Raw genomic sequence first — 25,944 nt, forward strand, 5'->3', positions numbered from 1 at the left:
GAGCCATTTGCGCTCACATTCTAATCTCCCTGTCCCACTCACAACAAATATTGGCCATGCAAAAGGCTTATGATAATGTTTTTCCAGCTAATATTGCAAAAACTATCCTGGATGAACTTGAGGGTTTCAATCCATTTAACTTGCTAAAGCCACTCCTTCTGGCATTTGGCAGGAATAAGTGTGTTATTGTTCATCTGTTTTCTTATTCTTTCAGTCGGATGCCATGTGGTGCAAAGACAGCTCCTTGGATTAAGGGTCATGCTTCATCAGGAGCATTTAAGAAATAAAAAAGGAGGACACGTGGAGAGCAGAATATGAGAAGCCTATGAGAACTTGACATAAGTACAGCCATGTCTGCAGGCTGGATTTGGCACAGCCCCCAGCTGCAGAAGGAAGTGAGGGCAAAATGCAGCACAGTTGCTTTGCATAAGATGTTTACGTGCAGAGAGTAGCAATCACAGGTTCCCCCTGTTCCCAATAACTACAATGTCATGCCCCCCAAGAACTGTTCCTCTGCTTCCTTGTTTGCCACTGTATATTATAAACTTGCTAGAGGAGATGGAGGCTGTTGGTGTGTCTCCACCAGAGCACCCAGCCCACCTGATCCCAGTTTTTTTGCATGCTTGTCTTTTGTCTTTTCTCAATCTCCTGTCACTCCAGTTAGGTTCCTAGGATGAGCTCATGCAGGCCAGGAGACTAATACACATGTAACAATATTATGATAAGCAGGACATGCCAAGGGGAGGTCACACACAAAAGGGGGAGGGTAAAAGAAGGAAGCTGAGTTGAAATGGTTGATATACTCTCTATACAAGAATTAATATAGAATTTTTAACTGTTTGAAACAACCATAAGAATGGAACTCAAGTAGAAAGAAAACAAATAGAGGAAATGAACCAAATCAGGCTATAACACATATACATGAAAGTGCCATGAGGAAACTCCTTGTGTAGCTATCTTAAACAATTGAAAATGTCATTTCTTTTTTCTTTTTCAAAATCAGAGAACAGGAAGGCAGAACAGGCCCTCTGGGTGGGGGCTGGGAGGGAATTTGATACCAGTGAGAAGGGAGAGGAGGTAGGGAAAGGGTTTCAGAGGGTGAATATGGTGCAAATACTATGTACACATTAATGTAAATGGAAAAAAGATACCTGTTGAAACTATTTCTTAAACGGGGGAAGGGGAAAATAAAGGAGAATGTGGGAGGGGGTAAATTCAAGTATGATATATTTGATATACTGTAAAAACCTTTATAAATGCCACAATGTACCCCTACCCAGCACAACAGTAAAAGAAAATAAAATGAAAACTTATAGTCCATTCCATATAATACACATAATTTTATAAATAGTAAACAGAAAAATTCACCAATAAAATTTTGAATTTTTGCAAAAAAATTTCTGATTTTTGCAAAAAATGTGGTCTCTGCAAAGGTCAGGAAAGGCTGGATGTTTTACTCAGACATATGATACCAAATATTAAAACCAACAGGCTGGGTAAATTAAATCTATGGTATAAAAGTTGACACATAATTGAAATGGCTGTTGCAAAATGAAAAATGGTATGTACAAACTGAATCACAATTTGTAAGAAAGCCATGACCAGTTTGCTTAAAATTGCTCCTTTGGCCGTCCTTCTTCAATATTCCTCCCACAGAAAGAAAAACATCAGTTAAAAATATTTTGTTTGGATAGTCTATGCTTGCAATCCCAGATACTTGGGAGGTGGAGATAAGAGGATTGTTTTCAAAACCAGCTCATACAAAAAGTTAGCAATGCCTTTTCTCAAAAAATAAACTAGGTATGCTGGCACACAATTGTAATTCAAGCTACTCAGGAGGTGGAAGTAGGAAGATCACAGTTGGAGGCCAGCCTCAGGCAAGTGAGAGACCCTATCCGAAAAATGAAAATTAAAGAAAAATAGCTGGGGGGAAGGGGCATGGGTTTAAGGGGCAGAGCTCTTACCTAGCAAGCATGAGGCCATGGATTCAAACCACAGTATCTACCCCCCCAAAAAAAAATTCAGGTTGGGCTAGGAGTGCACCTGAATAGTGAATCATTGCATAGTATGTGCAAAACCCTGTATTCAATCCCAAACACCACAAAACAAATTGAGATAAATATTGACCCTCTTTCAAAAAAGCCTGATGCAAAGTAATAAATCACTAGACTAACCAATGTTTCCATTTCCTATCAGCCTACATTGTCTTGTACATCTGATGTCAAATACTATAGCTATGTTTTCTAATTTAATCTGAGTCCTTCAGTTGAAACTTGAAAACTTGGAAAGCATAGTTCAATTTTGTTCAAATAAACAGAGATAATTTTGATTGCTAAATGACTGAACGAAAACAACACTTTGAGAAAAACTGCTGCTAAGTCTCAATACATGACTTTCCTACATCCTAAGTGAAAGCTATGGAAAGTCTCTCTGCAAGCTGGGTTGGTGATGACACCTGTAATCCTATTTCTTGGGAGGCTGACACAGGAAGATCTCAAGCTCAAGATTAATTTGTGCTACGTAGCAGAGTCCAAGGTCAGCCTGGGTTATGTGGTGAGACCCTATTTCACAAAAAGAGTCTCCTGTATATATGAGCTTGATACACTACCAGGACATAGAAAATTAGTGTAGAATGAATGAAATTTTAGGTAATTGATGTTTGGGAAACTGTTCATTTTGGGGGCAAAATCTGCATTCATAGCTCAAGTTTAGACTTCATAGCAAAACAAAGTAAGCCTTTTAAGGTATATTGTGAAAACCAAAGTCCTTAATGACTTCAGATACAATGAGTGCTGAGGCCTGTTCTGTTATCACATGAATTCCTTGCGAGGGAGGGGATGGAAAGGGCCATGGCTCTAGGGTCAGATGGGCACCCACTGCTGCCTTAGCACCTTGAGACTTGCCAGCTGGTCACCCTGGACAAGTTATTTTTCTACTCACTTAGTTCATACATATTTATTGAGGGCCAGGCATGATGTCACATTCTGTCTTCACAGCTATGGGTAGCAGAGGTAGGATGATCAAGATCTGAGGTTGGCCCTGTGGAAAAGGTGCAAGACCCTACCTGAAAAATAAACTAAGGCAAAAAGGGCTGGAGGTGTTGCTCAATGGGCAGTGCACTTGTCAAACAAGCACAAGGTCTTGAGTGCAAACCCCACACTTCCTCTCTCCAAGAAAAATTACAGAATGCTTACTATATACTAAACATTTACTAACATATAGTTTACAGAGACAAAAAGGAATAAAATAAACAAAATAACCAACTTCATAGTAATTGTGGATTTAAAAGCAATAGCATATAAAGGGCCTTACAATTGTTAATAAGCCCACAAAAGTCATTTCATAAGTAATAGCTCTTTCTTCCCCTTCCTTTTCTCTCTGCTCAATATGGCCATTTTTAAAATTATAAAAACTTGCTTCATAACTTTCTGCTAAATTTCTTAGCTAAAACATTATAATTGGAATATAAAAAAAGTCATATGTCCCTTCTATGAACTTGCAGAATATTTTCGATATCACATCTTTTGTTTAAAACTTGACTACTATATTGAGTCACAGTTCCATAGTAAGTATTAATATTCTTTTATTTATTCATTAAATAAAAACCCTTATGGAATGTTCTTCATGTATCAGACCTTGTTCTCATGATATCACTACCACCCTAATGAATAAAAGTAAAAAGGATGGAGGTTGTGAAGTCCTCAGTCCATCATTTTTATACCCAATCCGGCTGCCTTTCCTTTCATGGATAAGTCCCAAACCATAGTCATCTTTTAAAACCATATTGTTAGAGAAGCAATAGATTAGAATCTCCCTGGGGATATGTGAGGACATTTTGTATATAATAAGATAAAATATTTAAATGTTGTAGTATATAAGTTAGGAGAAAATACATGCCTTGTTAAACAAGTACAAGACAAAGTATTATAGATAGTCACTTTAGGCAAAAATAAGGGAAGATAATGCTGACTTCCCTTAAAGCATGCATTCCTGGTTATACCCATGCCTTTTCTTATTATTTTTAGCTACTTTCACTCACTGCTAACTATAAGGCTAGTGTTATGTTAAGAATGTAAAAATATTGATTTATGCTCTCCACACCCCTAAGTGTAGATTTAGCCAAGTTAGAAACGCACATGCATACCAACATACATGTTTTTAACGATGTGCATTCATTTGGAAATACAAGTATTTGAAAATGAGGAACCCATTTTAACTAGCAACCCTGCACCATGGAAGAGGACCAGAACCCACATCTTCAATTTCCTCCCTCTCTCAGACCAAAAGTCATGTGTCTAGGGAGCTGAGCAACCTTCAAATCAAACAGGGGAGAAGCTGCTTCTCTCAGAGAATTCCCCAGTCTTTATCATTCTTTTCTAACCAACATCTCACCTACTGGGTAATGGGGCTTAGTTGATTTACAATAATTATTTCTGGAGAAAAAGGATTCTGTTTTCCAAACGTGGAATTTGTTACCAAGATGGTATGATCCTGCCAGAACAAGAAATAAATTCATTCAATTCACTTGTAAATTCCTCTGAGCCCCTGATCTTCTGCTAGTGGAGATGACTTCAGTCACTTACTTAGTCACAGGCCAAGCATGGCGGGGACTCACTAACTCTTGCCAGTATGTCCCAGGCAGCCCTCCCTTGGAGTGGGAGTAGAAGCAGCATCGTTTAGTGCGAAGGCTGATTTGTAGGAATTAGTGGGGTCAATCTTTGTTTCACCATTAATCTAACTTTCACCTCCCTGAGCCTCAGTCTCCACTGTCCTGCACCTCCAGGAAGGGAGAGGGCGCTCTGGCAGGACCTCTCTTCCCGCGTCTCAGTGATCCTTCCTTCCGCTTCCCGTTCCCCCTGCCCCGGCGACCACCGCTCACTGCGCATGCGCCGTTGTTGACCACCGGGAGTATGGCGGCTTCTTCGAGTGTGGAGAAGGAGAAGGACCGACTGGGAGGCGTCTCGGGATCGGCGAGCGGCAACAGCACGCGAGAGCGGCTGTTGTCGGCGCTTGAGGACCTGGAAGTCCTGTCTAGGTAATACTGCCGGCTGAGAGCCCGTAGAGCCGGTCCTGGGCTGAGCACTGACTCGAGCAGCTGGCCCTGCCTTTGCCTCGGTCCCTGGGGCTCTGCGGGGAGCCTCGAGCCCCGGAATCTGCGGGGCGCAAGTGTCGCGACGTGGGGTCCGAGCCCTCCGGGCTCTGGGCGGTGTTTATCCCTTTAGAGGACAGTGTAGTGACAGTGACCCTGAAATCTCAGTCCAGTCAGCCCTGTGGCCCTTAAGTAAGGGTCCTTAAGAATGGCCCCCTCGTCCGCACTCAGAAGGCGCTGGCTAGACTGCACAGCACGCCAAAGCCCGGGAGCGTGAGCGCGTCGGACTTGGTGCAATTGCAAGTTGTTTGGGATGGCTGGAGTGCAGCACGTGTGGCAGAAATAGGAAATGATTGGATGTCGCTCTCCATATTGTCCCTTTCGTGATAGTCTTTCAAGGTGGAGTCCTCGTTCATGTCTCACATTAACTTGGGTGTTAGTATTGTTATATATTGCCCAAGACCATAGTCTTAAAAGACATCTGATAGGAGTTTTCGTCTGAAAATACATGGTAGGTTCCTGTTGTCCAATGAGGTAATGTTCAAATACCTTAGCTTAGTGTGCAGCAAGGCCATTCTTCATCACCTCTTAATCCATACTGTTATCCTCAATTGCTACCACATCCCTCTGCCTTCCCTTCCCTTACCCGCTCGCCTCTGCCGGTACAGTCATACAGATGGACAGTCCTCCCGACTTCAGTTTCCCAAGTAGCCAGGATTATAATAGTGAGCCACCAGCACCTGGCTCCTGACCCCTTTCATTACAGAATCCCAACAATACAAGCATCTTTCAAATGTGTCCAATCAGCTGGGGTCCATCTGGTTTAGTCAGGTGTTCAGGATGGTTCCCATGCTCATCTCAGAAGCCTTTAATAAACTTTCCAGGCTTCCTGTTAAACTTTCCTGACCTTTCCTACCTGGGGCTCATGATGTCCTAGCTGTTCTTAACCCTGGGCTTTTTAGAAGTTGAGCTGTTAACCCACCAAGGTTGTATGGAAGGATATTGAGAAGTGTAATGGACTTTTCATGAATAAGGTTGTATAGAAGGTTATTGAGAAGTGTAATGGACTTTTCATGAATAAAGGTATTACTGATAGGAGAATAAGGTTTTCAAAAGTGTTAGGGCTAGCCTATAAAGTTAGTTGTTACCCTGGATATCATAGACTGGGGCATCACATCAGAGCTAGTGGCAGGGTCTGTGGGGGCAGCAGAAGCATCTGTGGGTTATCTTGTGGACAGTACAGTTGGCTCTTCTGACCCCAAGGTATACTCAATCAGTCTTGTAGATGGAGAGTTCAGCTGTGAGGCTGCTGCTTACAGAAATGGATCACCACAGCTTCCCAAACCTCAGCCTCTGAACCTAGGGACTGACTTCCAGGGCACTCTAACCTTGGACTCCTGTGTGCTGTGTTTTGCTATGAGTGGCATTTATAAGAGGTGGTTATAAGGAGGCAGGGAGAAAGAGGAGGAGAAGGAGCAATTGGAGGAAAGAGTTCCAGACTCGTGCTGCAACACGGACAAGATGTGAATAGAAATAATTTTCATTCCCAGCCTTTGGAACAAAAGCTGCATTCCCCAGATATTCTCCAAAGACAAAATGGGGAATGTGAAAAAATCACAGGAAGGACTGTTTAAAAAGCTATGGAAACAAGGCCAAGGGCAGCCAGACACCCAGGTCATTTGGCCAGTGGCTCCCCTTCTGCTTCTAGCTATAGTTGTAGAACCATCTACTGCAAGAGGGCTGAGAATGTTCTTAAAGCTCTCTTCACCAGGTGGTCAGGGATTAGAGGACAGAAGTTATCTTGTGGGCCATGCATCTGAATTGGTGATGGTGAGACATAAGTATGGTTTTTGGAACCAGATAATGAAGACAATCTTAAGGGTGCAATGAGCTTGGACTCATTCTTGCTAGTATCTACTTGTACTAAGAGGCATTAACTATTAACTGCCCCTTCCAAGAGGACATAAGCAGGACAGAGGTGAGGGGATAGAAGATGACAAGAGTTAAAATCCTTCCTCTGATCTTTGTTTCTAGCAGTGGACAGCTGTGAACAGCTCAACAGGACAGAGCAAGCTCAGGTTAAACTAAATACAAAGACAGCACCAAGAGATTTGGGGCCTGGTCCAGACCCCACCTCTTCATGTCTTATATTTCAGTTTCACCAGTTATAAGATGAAGCAAGTGACAGTCACTTTGCTTACCTCACAGGTTTTTTGTGAAGATTCAGTGGAATAAATGACCACACATAGGACATTGATAGCGATACTCACACAAGTAATCACTGATAACTAGTAGTCACTTTTCATTTTCATTTGAATCTAGGAATATCTTAATTTCTTTCCTAGTTTCTTCAGTGAACCATTGATCAATGGTTCAAGAGTGTTTTGTTCAATCTCCATGAGTTTGAATGATTTGAGGGTTTTCCTTGCTGCTGATTTCTAATTTTATTCCATTATGGTCTATTAGGATACAGAGAATTATTTCCGTTTTTTTGTATTTATTGAGATTTGCTTCATGATCTATGATGTGGTATATGGAGAAAGTTCCATAGGCTGCTGAGAAAAAAATTTATAATCTGCCTTAGGATGAAATACTCTGCTAAGGTCATTTTGTCTATGGTATTGTTCAATTGTTCAGTTCTAGGATAGCTTCCTTGATTTTTTTTTTTTTAATTTGGTCTGGATGTTGTGTCTGTTGAAGAGAATGGGGTGTTGAGATTTCCCACACTTATTGTATCTGGTTCTATCTGTTCCTTTAAGTTCAGAAGTGTTTGTTTTTTGAATTTGGGGCACCAATGTTCAATGCATGTATATTTAGAATTATTATATCTTCTTGCTGGATTGTTCCCTTTACTCATATGTAATGACCTTTTTCTTTTCTGACTTATTTTTTCATAAAATCTTCTTTGTCAGATATGAGAATAGCTACTCCTGCTTGCCTTCAGATTCATCACTTGTGTTCCAAACTGAGTTTAAAGTAGCTTATTTTAGCAAAAGCTACTGTCCTCAACTGCTGGCTATTTCTCATATCCATTGTGAAGAAAATACAGGGAGCATCTCTTGAAATACTTCTGCAGAACCTGGATTTCCCCACCAATTGGCTGCCATGGACTCCACCATAGCTGAGGCCATTTAAAACAGAGGGGAAAAGGGGGGACATTTATCAGAAAAAAAAATTTTTTTTAAACATTTGTTCTCAGATCAACAAGGGCCATTTTGAAAGTTCATGAGGCCCATTGTAGAAAAATGGTATTAAACAAAACTGGGGGTATCAGGAGTCAAAACACCTACTAATTTATAGTGGGAAGTAAATTAACCTACACCTGCAACATCCTCCTATCAGGTCTTGTTTTACCTTATTCAAGAAAAGAACCATTTAAGGAGTTCTAAAATCTTTCACACCATCAGCTTTGTCTTATATTAAAGAAAGATACATTTTTACTTATATAGAAACTTACGTTACTTTTTAATTTCTATTGAACACACTGATTTGAAAATATTAGTATGATAACTTTGTCTTATAAAATTTAAAATATTGAATATTAGGGCTTAGACAATGATACCTATCTGAAAATATGGTGCCTTGGTATGCTGATTATTTTAAATTAAAGGCACTTGGGGATAACTAGATGCTACATCACTTCTCTGAAGTTACTTCATTTCTTTAACCAGAAGCTGATCTCTTCGCATGTGACTAAAGCACCTTTCCTAAAAAGGGCAAAATGCAAATGACAAACCTACTCTTGGATGCGGTTTTTTAGAGAACTAGTCCAACTCAGTGAATGATCCTTTTTGGGGAAAGGCCTTGTGTAACTCAGGTGAATATCACCGTAGCAACATCTAGGAATTCCAACTCAAAAACACAGTCTTTGAATAATTTGAATAATGAAGGGTCTTTTTACAAATTATGACAGATGACATAAAAATTAACTTTTTCTGCTTTTCCAAGGGATGTTTATTCAAGAGTCTTTCTATAAACCTCAGACTTAGTTATGATAACTTTCCTTACAGTGTTTCAAATTACTTGAGTAGGAAAGCATGCACTGTCAGAAAGCTCTCATTGGCTCTGCCTAGCAAATAATTAGTGCTGATCATTTTCATACATACTTCTTAAGTCTCCCCATAGGACTGAGACATTCTTTTTAAGAAGGATCCTGGCAGGGCCTGAGGAAAGTGATAAGGGCAGTGAGGAACAAAAGTTGGGAACTTCTATCTGTGAAAAAAGAGACTTGAAAGAGAAGATGAAAACTATTTTCACTATCCTAGATTAGCTGTGATTAATGAGAAACTAGACCCATGAATGAAAGTAGGAATCATGTGAGCAAAGTAGATGCATACACACAAAAGAAGAATCATTCCAGAATTCTTTTTTTCTTTTTTTTACAATACTGGGGCTTGAACTCAGGGCCTACACCTTGAGCCACTCTGCCAGCCCTTTTTTATGATGGGCCTTTTTTGTTGGGTTTTTTTTTTTTGTTTTTTGGTTTTTGTTTTTTTAGATAGGTTCTCTCAAACTGTTTGACTGGGCTGGCTTTAAATCGCAGTCCTCCTGATCTTAGCTTCTTGAGTAGCTAGGATTGCAGGCGTGAGCCACTGGTGCCCAGTGTTGTTTTTTTTTTTTTTTTTTTTCGAAGAGGTTATCACTCTGTTGCTGAGACTGGCCTCAAACTCAGATCCTTCTACCTCATTCTCACAAGTGCTGGAATTACAGACATGTGCTACCACATACAGGCAGAATTTTTCATACACCATGTCTTTATTCAGGTTATTGTAACAAAAATGTCATACACTTGCCCAGGTCAACAACAAATTTATACAAAAGAAATTTATTTTTCACAAGTGTAGAGGCTGAAGGCCTAATTTTAAGGTCTCAGTCGGCTCTCTTCCTGTCTGTAGACATCTGCTTTCTCACTGTACCTTCTTAGGGCAAAGAAAGTATGTGGGGACTGTATTTTAAAAATAAAAAATATTTCATAATCTCACCATAATCTCAAGTCTACAAAAGTGCTTTCTAACTTGACAAAATTCATATACACAAACCCAGCCTTCAATTTGGTTGAAACCACTGTTGTTTTATGAGTAATATATTTTATGTATTTAATGATAGGCCCAAATTCTTGGTTGCAACTTTTGAAAATATGATTATTTTTGTGTATATACACTATATACAAGATACCATGCAAACAAAAAGTGCTAAATGTTACTTCAGTTAATAGAATTGTAGGATTACTCAAAGAGCATATTAGACAATACTTAAGTGTTCTTGAACTATTTCTCTTAATTTCACTATCCAAAGCTTTATACAAAATACTTACTATAGTAATTTAAAAATTAATACAAGTTTTAATTATGAGGAATATTGACCATTTCATATGCTATGAAAGCACGATTTCTTTCTCTTTTTTTGCAATACTCTGAATACCTTACTCATAGAGTAAGGTACTGAACCTTGATTGATTCCCATAAAATATGGTTCCCATAGGTACTTTCTTCCTGATGAAAGATCCTTAGTTTGGCCTCTGTCTATGATGGTTCTTGGAAAGCTTTATGAACTGTGGAAATCTTTGCAGTTTTATGTAAGATATTGGGGCTCAGACTGCTGAAATAAACCTCAAAATTTTAGGAAATTAATGCCTACAAGATAGAAAAATTAATTGAAACAGTTTACTTTTGAACTTTTAGAAAAATATATTTTGACTCATCTCTCATTTTCAGTTTAACTACAGCTACTTAAGTAGTTATACTTTTCCTTATGGAATTATAATTCTCAGGATAGTCTTCTAAATCATTTAAATATGAATCTTATTTTATTTAGATACAATGTTCAGTTTCCATTTTATTTTATTCTAGATAGTGTAACTAATCTCACTTCATTACTGTAATTATTGCATAAATAATAATAGCAATTTTATATATGTAATTGTACATAGGAATGTAGGAATATTTTGCACTCCAAAGCCTGTGTCTTTAGGCCAAGAATTGTATTTAGTATACTTATAGACAAATGTGAAAGTAACTTTATGCTTCATCAAATAAATTTTAACTGATTTTAAACTCTTGTTTGCCACTGATAATACAACCACTTTCTTTTCCAACAAAAAAAAGAAAAAACATGAATTTCAACAGGAGAGAATAAACAATCTAGGAAGAGGGCTGCCGGTCAAAACATCTTTCCCTGCCAAAGGATTTCAGAGTCCCTCAAAAAGTTGGGAGGTGCCAGCCAAGCTAGATGTGCTACTTTCCTGAAAGTGAGCTGATTTAAAATAGGAACAATCCCTCATGTCCCTAATATTAAATGTTAGGAGCCCACCCAAAGGATGAAAATGACAGTCTGTCTTCTTCCTTAGCATCTCCAGTAGTGTTTTTGAGCCATTTCCCATTCAACCCATGAAAGGCTAAAATTAGTATTTATATCTATGCAAACAAAAGGGTGATATTTGATATTTCTGTAATCCTTTAGACATGGGTAATCATGTTAATTATGTTAGTTTAGAATATTAAAACAAATATGATTAATAATTAACATCAGTAATTTTGCTCTACAAAAACCTCTTCAGACTAAGTATTTCCATTTGTCAGTTCTAACATGAGTCTGCCTCCTTGCCAATATCTGGGGAATGCCCTTCTACCATCACAGTGCATACCATCCATCTGCAGTCTTGCATGTGATTTCAGTTATCACTTTAACCAACACAGCTGCCCACATCTAACAAGTCAAGCAAAAAAAGTTAGGCAAACCACCCCAAGTCATAGTCAATGAGACATGGTTATTTGCTTTCAATAAACAAATGATACTAGTTTAACAGGAGAAGGAATAAAAGAGAATGTTTGAAAACCAAATCAGAAATTTTAGTCATTAACCAAGGCAGTGACTGCTGAGATGAATCACAGTAATTGTTTTTAGTCTCTTGGTCACTTTTCCTAAGACACTAATTCAAGGCAGGACTCATTCTCAGACATGCTTAGCTAAGAAAGGGCACAACACCCTAATTTGTATTCACTTCAGGATGTTTCCCTAGAGCAGTGAAAAGAGAATGTGTCTGTAGAGGCTGTCAGTGGCACAGAAATGAACCACTTAGCTCTCCTGCTGCAAGGACATGGTGGGCTGACAGTCACAGACTGAGGTCACGCATCCCACAGCTTCACCCTGTTAGTGAATGAGCACAGTATGAACACTCAGTAAGAACTACTGCAGGGCCCTCTAGTGCCTCAAGACAAGGTCTCTACTAGGCATCTTTGGCTTGAAGGTTGTTTCTTTAGCAACCCTAGCCAAACCCTTTTTTGCACAGTGGTTTAAGACTCCCATACAGGGATTCAAGATGGCGCCTAGAGGGAGGAAGCAGAAAGCGTGCCTCCTAAAGTAAAATCTTGGAGAGATGCTGGAGATTCACCTTACAGGGAAAACCACCAAGAAGAGGCAAAACTTTGACCCCTCCACACGTCGAACCTGTACAGAGCATCTCCACTTCACGTTAAATGGAGAAACCAGGAGGGCCCACGGACACCCAGAAGGCTTGGGAAGATGGAGACCACAAGGTGAACTAAGTGGTACGTGGTACTCCCACAGACAACCCTGGGCCAGATCAGCATAGCCCCCTGGACAGAACGACCCCCCCCCAGGGAAAAAAAGAGAAACTGAGTAATAAGCAATAAGAACAATAAAGACACGTAGCAAAGAGGGTGGTGCGTACTGAGCGCCGAAGGGGGGGAGGGGAAATCCTTCCCGGAACTGTAAATAAACACGCTGGGCAGGAGCAGCAGCACACGCCCAGCAACCAGGAGCAGGAAAGCTTGTAAAAGTGGTGGTGGGAGGAAAACTCCACAGGGGAGGGGGGAAGACCCACTTCCCAGTGAACAGTAAATAAACACATCGGCCTCAGAAGCCAGGTGCAGTGTCATCTCCCACACTGTGCTTGGAAAGGGGAAAGCTTTAGCAGCAGCTCATGCACAGGACTCTGAGTAAACAAAGCCTGCGGGGCCAGGTGAGTGCTAAGCTCACTCCTGAGATCTGCATAAATAAAGCCTCCAACAACAGCAGGCTGACAGCAGCAGGCAGGGAAGCCACAGACGCAGATACCATTCACAGAACTGTCTCCAGACTCTTTTTTTCTCTCTCCCTACCTTTGATGAGACAACAACCGAACTATGCCTGCATGCTGAAAAACTTACTGAAACTGTATTGCATTTGAACATGGGACACTTTGAAGGTTTCTTGTTTTGTTTTCTACGGTTTTGTTTTATTTTTCCCCTTTGATGAGACAAGTACAGAACAACATATGAGGCACCATCTCCAGTATTGGAGGCTGAGGGATGAATACCAAAATTATTAAGACTGAAACTTTATTGCATTTGAACTTGGAGTTTTTTAAATATTTTTGTTCACTTATTTTTTATTTTTAATTTTTTAATTTTTTATTTTTCAATCCTCTCTCTGTCTCTCTAATGCCTTTTCAACTTATGGTTGATTAGTACACTGTCTCTCCCTGTTTATATTTTTGAAACTTTTTTTTGTTTCTTTGTTTTGTTTTTTTCTACTTGTTTATTTGTTTTCCCTTTTCCTTTAATTTCTTTGCTTTCCATCTCCTCTCACCCTTCCATTCTAAGTGTCACTAGTGCTATTATTACAAGCCAGAAAATACTTAATTGCACACAATACAGGGACAATAACAACACCAAGGGCAATGACGGGAAGACAGAAAAAACAGGGAAACCAGTTTCCCCACAGCAAAAAAATTAGTACAGTAACCAGAGGAAAATGAATAAAACAGATACTCAGACCCAGACTCCAACAAATGAAGATACACTATTCCAAAGAACCCAATGAAGCCCACAAAAATAATCTAAAAGAAGAAATGCTACAGGTATTCAATGAGAATTTTATAGAGATGATACTGGATATGGTCAACCAAAATGTACAGGAGACACTCAAGAAATTCCAAGACAACAAAAATAGAGAATTTGAAAAAGCAAAAGAAAAAATAAAGGAAAACATACAAACACTGTATAAACAACAAAGTGAAACAAAGAACACGATTAATAAGGAGAAAAATGAACTCAGGACAAAAATAGACAACATTAAAGAGGAAATGACCCAGGATATGGAAAACCTCAGAAAAAAAGAATGAAACAGAATTGCAAAACAAAACAGAAGGCCAATCCAGCAGAATAGAACAAAGAGAAGACAGAATCTCAGAAAGTGAAGATGAAATGGTAATTAAAGGGAAAACTGAAGAACTATTAGTTAAACAACTCAAGACCTGTGAAAACAAAATGCAAGAACTCACCAACTCCATCAAAAGACTAAACCTGAGAATCATGGCCATTGAAGAAGGAGAAGAGGTGCAAGCAAAGGGAATGTGTAATATATTCAAGAAAATAATAACAGAAAATTTCCCAAATCTAGAGAAATCTATTCCTATACAGATGCAAGAGGCCTCTACAACACTAAACAGACCAGATCAAAATAGAACTACCTCATGGCATATCATCATTAAAACAAGTTCAGAAACTAGGGAAAGAATGTTGAAGTCTGTAAGAGAGAAAAAACAAATAACATTCAAAGGTAAACCCATCAAAATCACAGCAGACTTCTCAAAACATTAAAAGCAAGAAGAGCTTGGGGAGAGATCTTCCGGACACTGAATGAAAATTACTTCAACCCCAGGATACTCTACCCAGCAAAACTATCATTCAAAATAGATGGAGCAATAAAAGTCTTCCATGATAAGCAGAAAATAAAACAATATGTGACCACAAAGCCACCACAACAAAAGATTCTTCAAGGGATTCTGCACACACAAAGTGAAATCCAACATAACCATGAAAGGACAGGCAGCACCAAACTACAGGTAAAGAAAAAGCAAGAAAGTAGAGAGTAACCTCAACTTAGGTACACACAATCAAACCTTCAAACAACTAAGACAATTAAATGACAGGAATCACCACATGCCTATAAGTACTAACACTTAATGTTAATGGACTTAATTCATCCACCAAAAGGCACCGTTTGATGAACTGGATTAAAAAGGAAGATCCAACACTTTGTTGCTTACAGGAGACCCATCTCACCGACAGAAATAAGCATAGGCTTAGGATGAAAGACTGGAAGAAGATTTACCAAGCCAATGGCCCCCAAAAACAGGCAGGAGTAGCAATACTTATCTCTGACAAAGTAGACTTCAAACCTACATTGATCAAATGACATAAAGAAGGACATTCCATACTAATAAAAAGGGAAATACACCAAAAGGAAATAACAATTATCAACCTATATGCACCCAATGTCAATGCACCCAATTTCATCAAACATACCCTGAAAGACTTAAAAGCATATATTAACTCCAACACAGTGGTTGTGGGAGATTTTAACACCTCATTATCATCAATAGATAGGTCATCCAAACAAAAAATCAATAAAGAAATTCAAGATCTAAAATATACAATAGATCAAATGGACCTACTTGATATCTATAGAACATTTCATCCAACTTCTATACAATATACATTCTGCTCAGAAGCCCATGGAACCTTCTCCAAAGTAGATCATATCCTAGGCACAAAGCAAGCCTCGGCAAATATAAGAAAATAGAAATTATACCATGTATACTATCTGATCACAATGCAATAAAACTAGAACTCAACAACAAAAGTAAAGACAACAAACATGCAAACAGCTGGAAACTGAATAACTCATTACTTAATGAAAAATGGGTCATTGACGAAATAAAAGAGGAAATTAAAAAGTTCCTGGAAGTCAATGAAAATGAAAACACAACCTACCGGAACCTCTGGGACACAGCAAAGGCAGTACTGAGAGGAAAGTTTATAGCCATGAGTGCATATATTAAGAAGACTGAGAGATCCCAACTCAGTGACATAATGATACATCTCAAACTCCTAGAAAAACAAGAACAAGCAAATCCCAAAACAAATAGAAGAGAAATAATAAAAATAAGAGCCGAAATCAATGAAATAGAAACCAAAAAAACCATACAAAGAATTAATGAAACAAAAAGTTGGTTCTTTCTTTGAAAAAATAAACAAGATTGACAGACCTCTGGCAAACCTGACTAAAATGAGGAGAGAAAAAACCCAAATTACTAGAATCACGAATGCGAAAGGGGAGATAACAACAAACACCATGGAAGTCCAGGAAATCATCAGAGACTACTTTGAGAACCTATATTCAAATAAACTTGAAAATCTTAAAGAAATGGACAGATTTCTAGATACATATGATCATCCAAAACTGAACCAAGAGGAAATTAATCACCTGAATAGATCTATAACACAAAATGAAATTGAAGCAGCAATCAAGAGGCTCCCCAAAAAGAAAAGTCCAGGACCTGGTAGATTCTCTGCTGAATTCTATCAGACCTTTAAAGAAGAACTGATACCAACCCTCCTTAAACTGTTCCACGAAATAGAAAGGGAAGGAAAACTGCCTAACACATTTTATGAAGCCAGTATTACACTTATCCCAAAACCAGGCAAAGACACCTCCAAAAAGGAGAACTATAGGCCAATCTCCTTAATGAACATTGATGCAAAAATCCTCAATAAAATCATGGCAAACTGAATTCAACAACACATCAAAAAGATTATTCACCACTACCAAGTAGGCTTCATCCCAGGATGCAGGGGTGGTTCAATATATGAAAATCAATGAATGTAATAAACCACATTAACAGAAGCAAAGACAAAAACCACTTGATCATCTCAATAGTTGCAGAAAAAGCCTTTGATAAGATCCAACACCATTTCATGATAAAAGCTCTAAGAAAACTAGGAATAGAAGGAAAGTACCTCAACATTATAAAAGCTATATATGACAAACCTACAGCCAGCATTATACTTAACGGAGAAAAACTGAAACCATTCCCTCTAAAATCAGGAACTAGACAAGGATGCCCACTATCTCCACTCCTATTCAACATACTGGAATTCCTAGCCAGAGCAATTAGGCAAGAAGAAGGAATAAAAGGAATACAAATAGGTAAAGAAACTGTCAAAATATCCCTATTTGCAGATGACATGACCTATACCTTCAAGACCCAAAAAACTTTACTCAGAAGCTCTTAGAAGGCTACTTAAAAGCTAAACATTGATCTACCATTTGATCCAGCAATACCACTCTTGGGGATATACCCCAAAAGACTATGGTACAGGTTACTACAGAGGCACCTGCACACCCATGTTTATTGCAGCACTATTCACAATAGCCAAGTTATGGAAACAGCCAAGATGCCCCACTATTGACAAATGGATCAAGAAAATGTATCTATACACAATGGAATTTTATGCAGCCATGAAGAAGAACGAAATGTTATCATTCGCTGGTAAATGGATGGAATTGGAGAACATCATTCTGAGTGAGGTTAGCCTGGCCCAAAAGACCAAAAATCATGTTCTCCCTCATATGTGGACATTAGATCAAGGGCAAACACAACAATGGGGTTGGACTTTGAGCACATGATAAAAGTGAGAGCACACAAGGGAGGGTGAGGATAGGTAAGACACCTAAAAAATTAGCTAGCATTTGTTGCTCTCAACGCAGAGAAACTAAAGCAGATACCTTAAAAGCAACTGGGCCAGTAGGAGAAGGGGACCAGGAACTAGAGAAAAGGTTAGATCAAGAAGAATTAACCTTGAAGGTAACATACATGCACAGGAAATCGATGCAAGTCAACTCCCTGTATAGCTATCCTTATCTCAACTAGCAAAATCCTGTTCCTTCCTATTATTGCTTATACTCTCTCTTCAACAAAATTAGATATAAGGACAAAATAGTTTCTGCCGGGTATCGAGGGGTGGTGGGGAGTAGGGGATGGGTGCTAAGGGAGGGGGTGGGGGCAAGGGGGAGAAATGACCCAAGCATTGTATGCACATATGAATAATAAATAAATAAATAAATAAAAAAGACTCCCATACAATCCCGTACTCTCTTTCTTCAGGTGTCATACCTTCATGAAATCCAATGGCCTGCTCTGTCTCCCCAATAAGTCTCTGTGTTTAATTCTGTCTTATTGTCTGCATCTCAACACACTAGATCCAAGATTTGCAATCCCAAATCTGCATTTTTTCCCCATAATCCTCTCAGGCATAGTGAGATTAGAAAAAGGTGTTACCCTAGTAATTATGATGACTAAAGGGCTGGTGGAGTAGCTCAAGTGGGTAGAGTACCTGCTTAGCAAGTGTGAGGCCCTGAGTTCAAACCCCAGTACCATTAAAAAAAAATAAGCAATGACCAAGACCCCAATATATCTTAGGTGTCAAAAAGCCGATGGAGGGGTGAAGGGTGGCAGGGGGGAGAAATGACCCAAGCAATGTATGCACATGGGGATAAATGAATAATAAATAAAAAGCTGATGGATTTATTCAAAATACTAAAATAGCTGGAAAATGAAAATCTTCTTTAAAAACTCGGTTAAGGAGTGATTGCTATTATTTCCCAATGCATTTAACTCCTTAGAGAGTTGCTTTTAAATACTGAGTTGCACACCATGTATGAAATGTAGAAGGACTTGCCTCTACAGTCCTGGACGGCTGCCCCCTGGCAACTGAATTCCTGTTGGCAACAACAGGAGGCAGCAAAGAGTCCTGTACATTTCCTCACAAGCTCTCCTCGAACTGCACACAGATGTAAGGATCAAATATGATCAACAAGAAGGAAGCCAAATCATGGGTATCAGGTAGCCTCAACCCTTCTGCTGAGTGACAGTACCTACCAAGTTAAATGTGAAAAAAAATGTCTTTTAGATAAATATATATATATATATATATATATATATATATATATATATATATATATCCAACAGTTCAACCAAACCCCAGTGGAACCTGGCTCCAAGAGAGTGGGGAGATAACAGACAGAAAAGTCGCAACCTTGCCACTTAAATCAGCAGTGTTTGAGGCACTCCTGGGATGAGAAAAATTGTAGCAGCCCACTTGGTGCTACATTAAAGTGAGAGGCTTTAATTTATCAATTCTTTCTACCACACCCAATCAAGTCTCTGTCTGTAGCTTTTACCTGCTAGATTGACTGAGGTTCTGTCTTGAACACTCTGAATATAGCTAAATTATCTTTCGGATGTCAGCCCTTGAAACATTTGAAAAATACCTGTGTTCGTTTTAAGGCTCTCCATTCTTGTTATTTTATGTGTAGAAATATGTGCAGATACAGGATTACATGGATATAACTTAATTATGTAAAGCAATGGTATTTTGTGCTTTTGAAACATTTGTTCTTTTCTCAGAATCCTTCAAGTATAGACGTGTGAACTTCTATCTCCAGCTGTGGTTGAAATGTAAACATACCCTTAATGTGTGAAGTTATTTGATATTGACAACAGTCCCTTAGCAAGTGTTATTATCCCCTCTTAACAGATGAGAGGTTGAGTGTCTTGCCCAAGGTCTCACAGTGCTGTGACACATAACAAGCCTCTGCCTTCAAATTCTGTGTTTTTCATACAATCCTATTATAATCATGCCTCCTCCATAACCTTACTGGTTTTAAAGTGAAAGTGATGTTAGGGTTTAGGATCTCCTATCTCCTAGTAATCATTGCTGGAACAATCTTGAACTCAGTGCAGAGGGATCCCTTTCTAAATGGTAGCACCACTGGAGCAGAGGCAATGCCTGGTGGCATCCCAGTGTCTTTGTGGTGTTTCAATTCCTCCCCTTCCCTTTTTCCCTTCTCTTTGTCAACCTTTCCTCTCTCTGTTTTTCCTTTTGTTCTTCTCTTCTGATAATTCATTGGCTTTAATCTTATGGACTAGAAGGGCTGGTGACCTCAGGGCTAAAGATTTTCAGTCATTGGCAGGGTCACCTTTGAACCTGCAGAGGGGGCACAATGATAAGTTTGCCTGCTTAGTCACCAAATTGAAAAGTGTCTGGAGCAAATTGCTCCAGCAAGAAATTTTATGCCCCCAGGTTGGGAAGCAGTGAGAAAAACTCACACAAAAGAAATTATCTACTTGGTAAGCTGCTTCAATGCAGGAGTATTTAGTTAAGGATCCAAATATCACGCATGATGTTTTTAAAATCACATTCCAGAAAGACTATTAACACCACCTAGGAGTAAGAACACCAGACCTCATGAGGAGGAATACGACATGCACTTCCTAAATGTGGCAAAATCAAATAAATTATTTGCAAGGATGAGAAATCCCTTCTGTCTCTAGGTAAAAGTAACTGGAGCCATTCACTGCTATCCACCTTTCATCAATAAAAGAATGCACACCTGGGGAGTAAATAACTGGTGGAGATAGGATTCCTGGTTAAATTTGCTCTTGTGTTACTGTAAGCTGTCACCTTAGATCAGCACTGTTCAATATACTGCTTTTCCCACTTCTAGACAAGACAGCACTCAAGATAGCTGGAACCCTGTAGCTCATTACCTATTAAAGGACCTTTCCTGAGTTTCTAATGTGACACCTATGATCCACCAAAAGGGCATTTGAAGGAAGGATTCTGTTCTGAAGGGAATGAAGAGGAAGATAGCCTTGAAATAGGGCCATAAAACATGGTAAGCTGCCAGAGATGTAAAGCATGAGAAATTGCCCATTAAAGCCATGCAAGAAAGTTCAGGACTGAAATAAGGGCACCATGCAGAGATAAACACTCATTCCCGCTTTCCTTTGTCTCCACTTGTAAGTAAACTTTCCAAAGCAGATCTCCCCTATTGACCTTAACTAAACAACCTTAGGTCTCTAACTCACTGTTAGCCCCAATAAACTGAGCACATTCTTGTAACTTGATGCCCTGCACTGCCTTTTAAATATCCTGTGAATCGTTTGTTCAGATGCTCAGACACAGTATATGTCTGAGCCCGCTGGCATAAAATAAAATCTGAGTTCTGCACTCCGAGTGTTGCTTGGTTTCTCATCTGTCAAAATTCCCACAACAGGGAGAGCCACTGCTTACTACCCTATATATTCGTATTTCAGTTTTTATGTTCTTCATTCAACCTAAGAATTTTTGGTGACTTAGAGTAAAAGACATGCAGTTCTGTTTAGTTGAACAAAGCCCTAAACATGACAGGAGAATCTAGTGGTGCTAAGGTGACTGAGGTATGGTCTCTGCCCTTTGTTAGCTGAGAGGGGAAAACAGGAAAAAAACATGTGCTGTTACCAGACTGGTTTCCACACCATAAGAACAGGATGAGAGTGCTGGGGGAGAAGGGAGAGTGCCAATAGAGGGGCAGTGCTTAACCATGCTGGGAGACCAGGAAAGGCTTTTGTAGCAGATCTTAAAAGACAAGAGGACTCCAGGTGAGAGGCCTTCCTGGTGAGGACTGGCCTGGGTGCATGTGGAGACAGGAGGCCCTGCCAAGTTTGTACAGGTCTCACACTAGCACTGTCAACCAACATGGAAGTAAAACATGGGAAGGCAGCACCTAGCTTGAAATGAGAAGGCAGTTGTGCTCCTGGATTTGTTTCTTCTTTTTTTCTTTTATTCATATGTGCATACAATGTCCTAGATTTGTTCCTGAGCAGCCAGGTAGGCCCAGGCCTCTAAGGAGCTCAAAGGAGCTTTATGGTATGAGTAGCAGATTGAATTTTTTTCCAAATGGTTGTCCAGTTCTCCAACACTACTTACTACAAATGCCTACCTCCTTCAGTGATTTGACAGAGGGCCTTTATTATCTGCTTGATCTTCATATGCATTGGGTCTGTTTTTGCACTTTTCCTTCGGTTTGTTTGATCTGGTAGTCTAGTCTTATGACAATACCACACTGTTCTAATTATAGAGACCTCATAGTATTTTTTTTTCACTTTTTTTAAATTTTATCATTTTTACATTTACTCACATGTGTATACATTGTCTGGGCCTCTTCCCAATTATAATAATTCCCCCGATTATAGTATGTTTTAATATCTGGTTGGACTAGTTACCCCAGAACTCTCCTGTGTCATAACTTTCTTAATTAGTCATGTGTGTTTATTTTTCCATATGACATTAAGGATCATCTTCTTTAATCAGAGGTTTTTTTGTTTGGTTTGGTTTTTTGGTAGTAGTTCTGGGGTTTGAACTCTGGGCCTATACATGGAAGGCAGGCACTCTACCACTTGAGTCACATCCCCAGACTTATTTTGCTCTAGTTTTTTTTTAGATACTAATACCTGGGAGAGAAAATTATGAGAAAGAGATGATACTGGCTTTCAAGGTTGCTCAAGAATTCCTAGTGTAGCTATAGAACATAAACATACTTGCTATTTTTGCCAAATAATATGCAAACTAGTTTCACTTCTAGAAATTATTCAGGGTGCACAGGAAAGAGTAGGAAATACTCTGGAATTAGTAGGTATAGATAAGAACTTTCTCAATGGAACCCCAGCAGCACAACAACTAAGAGATAGCATAGATAAATGGGACTACATAAAACTAAAAAGCTTCTGCTCAACAAAAGAAATGGTCTCTAAACTGAAGAGAACACCCACAGAGTGGGAGAAAATATTTGCCAGCTACACATCAGACAAAGAACTGATAACCAGAATATATAGGGAACTTAAAAAACTAAATTCTCCCAAAACTAATGAACCAATAAAGAAATGGGCAAATGAACTAAAACAGAACTTTCTCAAAAGAAGAAATTCAAATGGCCAAAAAACTCATGAAAAAATGCTCACCATATCTAGCAATAAAGGAAATGCAAATTAAAACCACATTAAGATTCCACCTCACCCCTGTTAGAACACCAATAACAGGTGTTGGTGAGAATGCAAGGAAAAAGGAACCCTCTTACACTGTTGGTGGGAATGTAAACTAGTACAACCACTCTGGAAAAAAATTTGGAGGCTACTTAAAAAGCTAAACACTGATCTACCACTTGATCCAGCAATACCATTCTTGGGGATATACCCAAAAGACTGTGACACAGGTTACTCCAGAGGCACCTGCACACCCATGTTTATTGCAGCACTATTCACAATAGCCAAGTTATGGAAACAGCCATGATGCCCCACTACTGATGAATGGATTAAGAAAATGTGGTATCTATACACAATGGAATTTTATGCAGCCATGAAGAAGAACGAAATGTTATCATTCGCTGGTAAATGGATGGAATTGGAGAACATCATTCTGAGTGAGGTTAGCCTGGCCCAAAAGACCAAAAATCATGTTCTCCCTCATATGTGGACCATAGATCAAGGGCAAACACAACAATGGGATTGGACTTTCATCACAAGATAAAAGTGAGAGCACAAAAGGGAGATATGAGGATAGGTAAGACACCTAAAAAATTAGCTAGCATTTGTTGCTCTCAACACAGAGAAACTAAAGCAGATACCTTAAAAGCAACTGAGGCCAATAGGAAAAGGGGACCAGGAACTACAGAAAAGGTTAGATCAAGAAGAATTAACCTAGAAGGTAACACACATGCACAGGAAATTAATGTGAGTCAACTCCCTGTATAGCTATCCTTATCTCAACTAGCAAAATCCCTTGTTCCTTCCTATTATTGCTTATACTCTCTCTTCAACAAAATTATTTTAGAGATAAGGGCAAAATAGTTACTGCTGGGTATCAAGGGGGTGGGGGAGAGAGGGAGGGGGTAGGGTGGGTGGTAAGGGAGGGGGTGGGGGCAGGGGGGAGAAATGACCCAAGCATTGTATGCACATATGAATAATAAAAAAATAATAAATAAAAAACCTCAAATAGTCCCTATTTGATGTGCTAAAAAGACATTTTTGCCTGTGTGGCGGGACATGCCAAAGATATTTCTCCAAATAAATTGAGGGAATTCACATGAGATTATACTAGCTAGCTAAGAGCTGCTCTCACAATGCAAGAAACTGTATTAATTTCTGAGGGCGGGACTGTGATGAGAACTCAAGCTTCCAGGTTCTCTTCTGGGACATTTCCACAGAAATCTAGGTTATCACTGTTGGAAGTCCATAGCATCTGACCCACAAATAACATCAGTCTGATTTTCATGCCACACACTTATTTTGTCAGGTCCCTTTTGAAAAGTAGTTCTTGCCTTTCATCTAGGATAATTGGCACCAGTTGTGACAAGCAATATAGTTAAGAATAAATAGAAAAAAGAAATGGGAATGTTTGAATTTTTTTTTTAATTGCAGAGCAATTCACAGGAGCATGCATCTCACTGTAAATCTTTTGCAGGATGGTGTGTACTACACTGACAAAAGAATGAATAGTAAACCAGTCTACACCTTTCTTTGAAGTGCATCCTCTGGCTGAGCAAGTGACTGCATTGTTCCTAGCCTTCCAATCAGGTAAGCTGCAGAAGTGGGTTGGTTTTGTTGAAGGAGATGGAAATGCTAATTACCCTTATTTGATTATTGTTCACTGCAGATGTATATCAAACTATCAGACACCCCACAAATATGTGCAATTTTAGTATACCAATTATGAAGAAAGCAAATGGTATGTTTCTTTTCCTTCCTATTTTATTCAACCTTGGGTGCACAACAAATGTAATTTTATGGAACTTTAGCTCTTTTCATAGCTCACTATTTTTCCACCAGTGTAGGAAGTTGCTGTCCACATCATTTCTTATTCTCCCCTTTTCTCTAAGAAAATATCCAAATTTGAAAGACATTTTCTTTAGTTTGCTTCCATAAAAACCCTCTTGTGGCATTTCTCTTTGCTAACAAAAGAACCATTTCCTGACCTATAGGAGCAATCAATTCCTTTATGGTCAATACTGTTTAAGGTCAATACTGGCCCATAATGTAGCAACTTAAATGGATGTAACTTTAAAAAATGGAAACAGTATGTACTCTTGAGCAAAATAACACATCTTAGATAAAATAGTTCCCTTTCTGAGGTTTTTAAAGCAGTAGCCAACAGTGGGATGTGGTTTATAAGTCTCACACTACATCCCACCACCAGAAAGTTCCTCCATATTTATGCTGAATCCAGCTCCACTGCCCATATAGAGTTTCAAGAGAGATCCTCACAAATTAGAGGAAGGTGTACAAGATGTTGGGGGTCCTAGAAAAAAATCTTTTGGGGGTTATCACAAAAGTTTAGTTTGATGTAAAGAAGATATAGCAGGCACAATGATCATTGTCATACATTTGAAAGGCTATTTTATTATGAAAGGCAGGCTTGTTCTATTTGGCTTTAGGAGCATAAAATGTAGCAAGGAGTAGACATAGGAATAAGTCAAGTGATGGCACTTCACCTCTTAGGTTAGTGAGTTGCACTCTGTCATCTGAAAGTGTAAGAGGCACTCAAATTTCTTCTGCTGAAAAGCACTAACTCCTTACTTGGGCACACGAATTACCTAATAGCAGGAGAAGCTGGCATTCCTGCCTCCATTTTGTATCTGTCTTTGCTCTAAGCCATTCTCTTTACAGTCACTTTGCAATCACCTTGGATTCCAGAAAGAACAGAACTGATAACATGTTTATGACATGGAATCAGAGCCACCTGGAGCTGCCACTCTTCCAGGGAGAACAACCCACATCCAGAGTAATCCTCTCAAACAGGAACCAGATCACTCCCTCCAGGTGATAACTTCCCAAAACTGGACCAGACCACCAGACCACCTGCCTGACCAAGATTGCCAGCTCCGCCAATCACAAGACCAACCAGACCACCCCTGTGACTGAGACTGTTTAACTGTGCATCACTTTGTCCCCTGTCTCCAGTTCTTTTTGTCTACTCAAACCTATTGCTCATGTCTGTACCCTAAAGATGGCTGAAGATGAGTTGCATGCCTATTCTGCCCCTTCCCACAATATGTCCTGAGCCATGTGATAAAACTCCTTTCTCTGCCTTCGCCATGCCTCTGTATTTGGTATTTAAGGGCAGGTGGCCAGATCTAGCATAAAGAATCTCAGGAGTTTGGGTCTTGGGTCCAAAACTGGCTTCAAAAGGATC

At 39.3% G+C, this 25,944-nt stretch overlaps 1 long non-coding RNA gene across 2 annotated transcripts; it reads left to right on the plus strand.

The window, feature by feature from the left end:
• Positions 1-4,865: 4,865 nt before the first annotated feature.
• LOC141411460 (uncharacterized) lies at positions 4,866-25,843 on the plus strand. 2 transcript variants are annotated; one of them, XR_012436226.1, is made up of 4 exons: positions 4,866-5,035; positions 24,217-24,329; positions 24,409-24,480; positions 25,419-25,843. It is a non-coding gene; the product is annotated as an uncharacterized lncRNA (long non-coding RNA). The 2 variants fall into 2 exon arrangements; XR_012436225.1 differs by having other exon boundaries at positions 4,869-5,035; positions 24,409-25,843.
• The last annotated feature ends 101 nt before the right edge of the window (positions 25,844-25,944 follow it).

This window comes from Castor canadensis, chromosome 10, assembly GCF_047511655.1.
Source record: "Castor canadensis chromosome 10, mCasCan1.hap1v2, whole genome shotgun sequence".
In the NCBI taxonomy this organism is placed as follows: Eukaryota; Metazoa; Chordata; class Mammalia; order Rodentia; family Castoridae; genus Castor; species Castor canadensis.